This window comes from Chrysochloris asiatica, unplaced genomic scaffold (genome assembly GCF_000296735.1).
Source record: "Chrysochloris asiatica unplaced genomic scaffold, ChrAsi1.0 scaffold00011, whole genome shotgun sequence".
In the NCBI taxonomy this organism is placed as follows: Eukaryota; Metazoa; Chordata; class Mammalia; order Afrosoricida; family Chrysochloridae; genus Chrysochloris; species Chrysochloris asiatica.
In genome coordinates this window covers 3,809,448-3,817,056 of record NW_006408529.1, presented here as the reverse complement: position 1 = coordinate 3,817,056, position 7,609 = coordinate 3,809,448, and the positions used below count along the sequence as shown (strand labels likewise).

At 38.2% G+C, this 7,609-nt stretch overlaps 2 pseudogenes; one reads left to right on the top strand and one right to left on the bottom strand.

Moving 5' to 3' along the window:
- Positions 1–538: 538 nt before the first annotated feature.
- On the bottom strand, positions 539–1,038 carry LOC102824013 (annotated as a pseudogene).
- A 4,035-nt stretch (positions 1,039–5,073) lies between these two features.
- LOC102823638 overlaps positions 5,074–7,609 on the top strand; it is a 75,422-nt pseudogene continuing 72,886 nt past the window's right edge.

Genomic DNA, 7,609 nt, shown 5'->3' with positions numbered 1-7,609 from the left:
GCCAAGTCCCTGACACAAAGTGGCTGAGTCACTACCATTCAGTTTCTAGTACTCACTCAACTGGTGTCCTGACGCAAAGAGTCCCAGCAACGGCCAGCAGTGCCAGGTCTGGGATGTAATTGCTGTTGACTTTAATTCCTGTTAAACCCATATGTGAAGAGCAAACCAAGTGCCCCATGATGTTTTTGAGGCTGTGACCATTTACAAGTAGATCTCCAAGCCTGTTTTCCAAGGCGTCTCTGGGTGGGTACCAATCACAGACGTTTCTGCTAGTTGTCGAGCATGTAACTGTTGGAACCCTAGATACTTGGTTTTTTGCCATTTTTTGTGGGGCTGGGGTTTTCATGCGTGAGAAGCATCTCTTTAGACTAACAACTAGGACTTCTTCAACCTCAAAAGTGCCTTCATGGAAAGAAAAAGACTGCCTTTATGGGAGGCACTGCCCCAAACACACCTTTCTGTCCTCAAGGAAGGAGTCCTGGTGACAGTGGTGAAGCGCTTGGCGGCTAATTGGAGGGTGGGAGGAAGACCCAGTGACCTAAGGATGTAACAGGGAGCCCGGCTCCAGCAAGAGCTCCAGCCAGTCTGCGGACTCCTGTGTGCACCAGATGCATGACGCTGGATGACATCAAGGACAGGTGGCAATGGTGGCTCAGCAGAACTTGGCGCTGTCCACATGCGGTTTGATGTAGTCTTGTGGCTCCAGGTTCAGCCCGTGCACCTGCGGGAGAAGGGCCTGCCCAGGGTCAAAGCGGCCTTGCGCACGCTATGCAAGATGGCTTGGCTGGACTCTGACCAGCGTTACTTCTTCGTCTCCCGGAAGCTGTGCATGGACGCGTCCCATTGGTCGTATTCTTAGCGGCGGCGGCACAGATCGGGCTCTAGTTCCTGGCTCAAAGTTTCCTCCTTGGCAGAGGTCAGGAAGCCTGGCCACACTATGGCCGTTTATAGCAAGTGGCTCCGCATGGCCGGGCCAGAGTTCCGCCCCCAAATCTGCCTGGGCAGCGTCCGCAGTGTCAGTGGCCCGATCCCGGCCATGGTCCCAGAGCCGCCTAGGGTCAGTCTTTAGCTTTAATCTTGTATTAACACTTTTATAAGTTCTTCTGCATTTAGAAGTAATGGAAATTTTTCTAGAAGATTTTGGGGTTGTTAGTTACTCTCAAGTCATTTCAAACTCATAACAATCTCATACATAACAGAACAAAACTTTCAGTCTTGTGCTATCTTCCACCACTTTATTAGACTATATTCTGTTGTTGTGCATATATTCCGTTCCTTAACTAATTTGCAGAATTAGATCACCAAGCCTTTGTTTCTACTCAAGTTTTAGTCTTAAAGCTCTGCTGCAACTTGTCTACTTTGAGTGATACTGTTGGTATTTAAAATACCACTGACTTAGTTTTCAGAATCTTAGCAACCCACAAGACACCACAGTATGAATAAACTGATTTGTAGGAGATAGACTAGAAGACAAGATTAATACAATTTCATGTGTAAAATAACAACTGAGATGTTTATCATTATAACCCCAAAACTGATTAAATTAATTCTATAGCGTGCAGTTTAGAAGGGATAAGAGTTCCTCAGCTGAAAAGTACTTTTTAAAAAAGTAAGACACCTCATGTCATCGTGCCATACAAATATGTAACACCCCACAATATTCTAAACTTGGGTGCCTGGGTGAACCAGACAGCTTCATACTTGTTGTTGTTGTTGTTAAGTACGTGGAGTCGGTTCTGAGTCATAGCAACCTTGCATAGGCCTTCCAAGACTGTGAACCTTTACGGGAGCAGAAAGCCTCATCTTTCTCCCACTGAACGGCTGGTAGACTCGAACTGCCTATCTTAAGATTAAGGACCTCTGGTAGTGTAGTGGTTACAAATCGGGCTGCGAACCTCAAGGTCAGTAGTTCGAAACTACCAGTGGTTCCGTGGGAGAAAGATGAGGCTTTCTGCTCCCGTAAAGATTTACAACCTCGGAAACCTTGCACAGGGTCGCTATGAGTCGGAACCGACTCCATGGCACTTAACAACAACAACAACATCTTGAGATTAGCAGCCCGATTGGTAAGCACCACGCTACCAGAGCTCCTTGCCAATTAACAAAAAGCTGGAGGTTTGAGTTCATGCAAGATTCTTGAAAAACAGGCCTTGTGATTACCCAAAAATAATTTGCTTCAAAAAGTCTAAGAAGCACAATTTTACTCTGACGCACATGGGGTTTCCATGAGTCAGAGTGGATTCCACATAAATTGGAATATCTCCCTCCAACTAACCATGCCCAAATGGTTAACAAAAGTTTTATTTTGTATAAAATTTAAAAGAGATGTGTTCTATCTAAATAGGTAAGTCCCATAGCAAACTAATTTTCCTAAAAAAAAAAAAAAAATGTAATATTTCTCTTCACTATATAAAAACACCAAATAAGTTGCTTAATTAAATTTATTTTGTAAAGCTGTATGTATCTATCTTATTTTCTCTTAACACTCATATATTGTTCTCTAAAAACAATTAGAGAAGGTATCTCAAGTCCTCAGAATAACAAATGCTGGATATTGGAGTTTAGTGGTTTCAGATTCATGAGGCATTTACAGTCTGTGACAGAAAAATGCAAAAAAAATATAACCGTAGTACTTATAAGCACTTTTACCTTGAAAATGAAATGAAAATCAATAAAAATTTCTATAATTGCACAAAATAAAAATTAAGTAATTATGACTGGAGTGATCAGAGAAGTCTTGTAGTAGGTTATAGTTTGTTGTTGTTGTTAGTGTTATCAAGTTGTTTCCATCTCATAGCAACCTTGTATAGGGTTTCTGAGGAGCAGCTGGTGGATTTGTACTGCCAAACTTACAGTTCAAATCAACCTTATGATCTAGTGCTTGATTCTACTGCACCACACCCGTTTAGCAGGGACTTAATGCATATACATTGTACAAGATGGAAAAAACATAGATGGCAATTGGAACAAAAAGAATTGATATGAAAATGCATTATGACATCTGGAAAACAATCTACTTAGAAATGGTGAGTAGTGTGGTGAAATTGTAACAAGAGCATGTACTGTTTACTCAACCACAGTGCAGACTTGAAAGGGCCTTAAATGATATATCAAAGGACTTGGACTTTAGCTGATTAAACAATGGGAAAACAACTAAGTTTTGAATGAGTTCACCTATCAGATTATTTAATTAATAACAAATCTCTTAGTTGTTGCTGTTGTTAATTGCCATTGAGTAAGCACAATAGAACGAAACGCTGGTGATAGCCTCTCCATTTTTCTTCTTCCCACCATTTTGGAATATGCTAGTTTTAAGGGTTGGAGGTTGGGGCTGTGAGGTAAAATAAATATCTGTTTGGTCTTTCTAAACATTCTCCTTTTACCTTGAAAAAAAAAAAATAACTAGAAGGAAAAAGGGAAAGTTAAATAATATCTACCATAAAAATCTATTACTGCACTCTACTGAATTTTAATGCTTGCTTTAAAAATTATTGATATGCTCAATATCTTCCTTTTAATTTTCCAAGTAGCTTCTAGAGGATTTAGGTAGATAGATAATAAAAGAGATAAGTGTTACATGAAAGGTGATGAAGTTTAAATTTAAGAACATACTTGAAAACCCATTCAATAAATGTTGACTATTTCAAAGCTCTTATTCAGATCACAGTGCAAGAGCAAGATGGTGGCAGCAGTGGGAATTTAAAATAGATTCAAAGAAAAAATGTTGTGTATTAATTTCACCACAAAGAAGGATCTTTGCTATCATTTTATATCTACTTCCTATGCTTGGTAACCTTGAATCAGCTTTTTTATTCTATGTATCTCTGCCTTGATTTAAGACTTCCAAATTCAGAACTAAACCTGGGCATTTGATCCTAATTCTTATATTATTCTTTCAGTAAATCATATTTTCATTATAAAATAGCCCTTTCCCAACATTTTTTTTCTAATTATGGCAGAAATGCATCTATCTGATGTGAAAACTTCCTAAAGAGCATAATTTGTCACCAAAGATTTGCACATTATTCATCTAACTGGATGATATAAATACATTATACATCATGAGACTCTAAAAGCGTCCAATGATTAAGGTCTAGATGTTATAAAATAACACGTCTATTAAATGTTACTATATTTTGATTGTCGTTAAAGTATTAAGTGCCATCGATTCAGTTCCAACTCATAACCACTATGCATATGGTTTCGGAGGCTATAACTCTTTGCTGGATCAGAAAACCTTCTCTTTCTCCCAGGAAACAGCTGGTGGATTAAAATCATCAACTTTGTGATTCACAGTTGAATACTTATACCATAGAGCCACTGCTTATAAATAGATATCACATTATTTCTATAAACCCCTAAAAAGAATTAGAAAATTATTTATACAGATGTGTTAATTTATATCACACTATTGTTGTTGTTAAGTACCACCAAGTCACTTCTAACCCATAGCAACCATGTATAATGTTCCCAAGGAGCAGCTGGTTCAGTTCCAACCAACTTTGCAGTCCAGCGCATTAACCTACAACACCACAAATAGTTGTCATTATAATGGATTTTGTTGTTAGTTGTTATTAGGTACAATTGAGTCAGTTCTGACCCATAGCGACCTTATTACACAATAGAATGAAACACTACCCTATCCTGTGCCAACCTCACCCTCACTGCTGTGCTTGAGCTCATTCTGCTGCCAATGTGCCAATCCATCTAGTTGAGTGACTTCCTCTTTTTTGCTGACCTTTCACTTTACCAAGCTCTCCAGGAATTGGTCTCTCCTGATAAAATATTTGAAGTATATGACACAAAGTTTCACTATCCTGGCTTCCAAGTAGCATTCAAGCAATACTTCTTCAAATACAGATTTTTTTTTTTTCATCTAGCAGTGCATGGAAATTTTAATTTTCTTATCCAATACCAAAACTCAAATGTGTCTGCCGCTGACAGCATATGCAGACCCCAAGATGCCGTGGCCCCTTGAGAAAACAGACAAGGTTCCGACCCGGGGGCCTGCTCCAGATCTGCAAGTCATGGACTCTGTGGGCCAGGACGTAAAACTCCTGAGATCCCGGGCTCATGGCCTTTGGCAAACACACTTCTTGGCTAGTGCTATACAACTTACTTATTCTTGTTACTGTTCTGTTTATTCTTTATCTGATTTTCATGCTCTTAACTCTGGTTATTGTGGCTTCTGGGAAAGTCATTGTTTCTAGTAATAATATACGTAGAGTACTAGTTAATGGTACCAATGTAAATGTCACTGACTTGGCAGTGCAGTCTGTGCATGAAGTTATGGGAAGTGACATTTCTGAGGAACAGTTGGGACAAATTGGGCAAGTTATTCTGTGGCAAGTTGGGACAAATGTAATGATTGCCCACTGAATAATTAGTCATGTTTGACATAAAACAAAAGCATAAAATGCTGATGTCCATGAACAATAATAAAACTGAACTTGTTCCCAGGGCTGAACCAATAATACCTCCCCAAATGACTCATGAACAGGAACAAATGTTTTGGGACCATGAAAAAAGGACTAAAGGGAAATGGTGGCAGCCCCCGCAAATCACCCCTGGCCATGATTATTTTGATCCTGATGCTCTCTTTGGGGGTTCTGCTGTACATGGTAGCTATGTGCACCATAGCCGACCCTCTTTAGGCTTCTCTGTTACTTATAACCACCAAAAATTTAATATAGAAACTGGCATTAGCTCACAGGAAACCACAAGTCGCTGCTCTGGGCCACAGGGGCCCATGAAGTTAATGTTTAAACCATTAATTGCTTGCTTGCACTTTTGGCTCAGGAAGACAAATGTCTGGGAAAATGGGGACAGGCTGATATTCTCAGAAAAATTATTGTATAGAAAAATCTGTGAATCACTGTATGCTGTTACAAATGAATAACCACATCAATCTGTGCTTTCTGTTTCACTCCATTTGTTTAGAATGGTAATAAAAGACTGAGGTATGGCTAGTTATGCATGCATTTCTTGACAGAAGCATGACTGCCTGCCTGTCAGCTTGCATCAATTTCTGTCTCTGAGTAATTTTTTCTCTCTCGCCTTTCAGACATCCCTCCTTCATGTGCCCACTCCCTAGTGGAGGCAGGACCCCGACATGCATCAATTATTCTATGGTTCATCTTAGTCTTCAAACTGATACATCTTTGTTTTTCAATATTTTAAAGAGAGATCTTGTGCAGCAAATTTGCCTAATGCAACATGTCATTTGATTGCTGCTTCCATTAGTGTTGATGGTGGGATCAAGCAAAATAAAGTCTTTAACAACTTCAATCTTTTCTCCATTTACCTTGATGTTATTTATAGGTCCAGTGCTGAGATTTTTTTTTTTTTTTCTTTATGTTGAAGTGCAGCCTAAACTGAAGGCTTTTGATCTTCATCTGTTAAGTCCTTCATATTTGAAGTCCTCTTTGCTTTCAATGAACAAGGTTGTACCATCTGTATATGTCAGGTTGTTATTGGGTCTTCCTCCAATCCTAATGCTACATTATTCTTAATATAATCTAGCTTCTCTGAATATGTGCTTAGCATAGAGATTGAATAAGTATAGTAAAAGAATACAATCTTTGCAAACAATTTTCCTAATTTTGAAACATTCAATGTTCTCATGTTCTGTTGGAACAACTGCCTATTGATCTATGTATGGGTTCCTCATAAGCATAAAGATACTCATTATCCTCAATGTTGTCCATAGCTTGTCATGGTTGGTCGTCACAATCAAAAACCTTTGCTTAGTCAGTAAAGCAAACGTAAACATTTTTCTGATATTCTCTTCTTTCATCCAGATCCCTCACTCATCTATGCCAAGAAATTTGGAAGACAACTACCTAGACAGCTGATCCATATTTGTACCTATTCCAAAGAGAAACACCCCAACAGAATGCTGAAATCATCAGACAATATCTTTGATACTCCATGTGAGTAAAGTTTTACTAAAGGTAATACAGAAAAAGATGCAAGCATACATTGACATAGAAACTTCCAGAGGTTTAAGCAGGATTCAGAAGAGTATGTGGAATAAAGGATGTCATTCATGATGTCTGATGGATCCTGGCTGAAAGAAGAGAATACCAGAAAGATATTTACCTGTGCTTTTGGGATATACGCTAGTCTTTATTTTACATTCCATTTATGTCACAGATACTTGAATACTTGTAAATGTGATCAAATAAGGCAACATCACATAATTGCAAAAAGCTAATATCAGTTCAGAATTATATATTAACATTATTGTAATATAAAATGCACATTAAACCTATCTCCAAAATTCCTTCTTTTGAATTATGAACATGTAATACTGATTAATCAGACAGTTACAATTGATTTTAATTTGAAGTGAGTTATCCATGCAATATGGCTTGAAAAATGAAATTATCTATACTTTGTTATCAATGTCTTAGGGAGGGGTTGGTGAGAAATACTTTTTCAAAGAAAAATCAGTATGTTAGTAATTTATTTTGTATGGGGTTTAAATTCAGTTTCACATTAATTACTAAAGTGTATAAGGATTTAAGGTGTTAAAACACATTGAGAGACAAATATGTGAAATCTTGAAATATGCAATAAAATGCTTATTCAAACAAGTAAAAGCGGA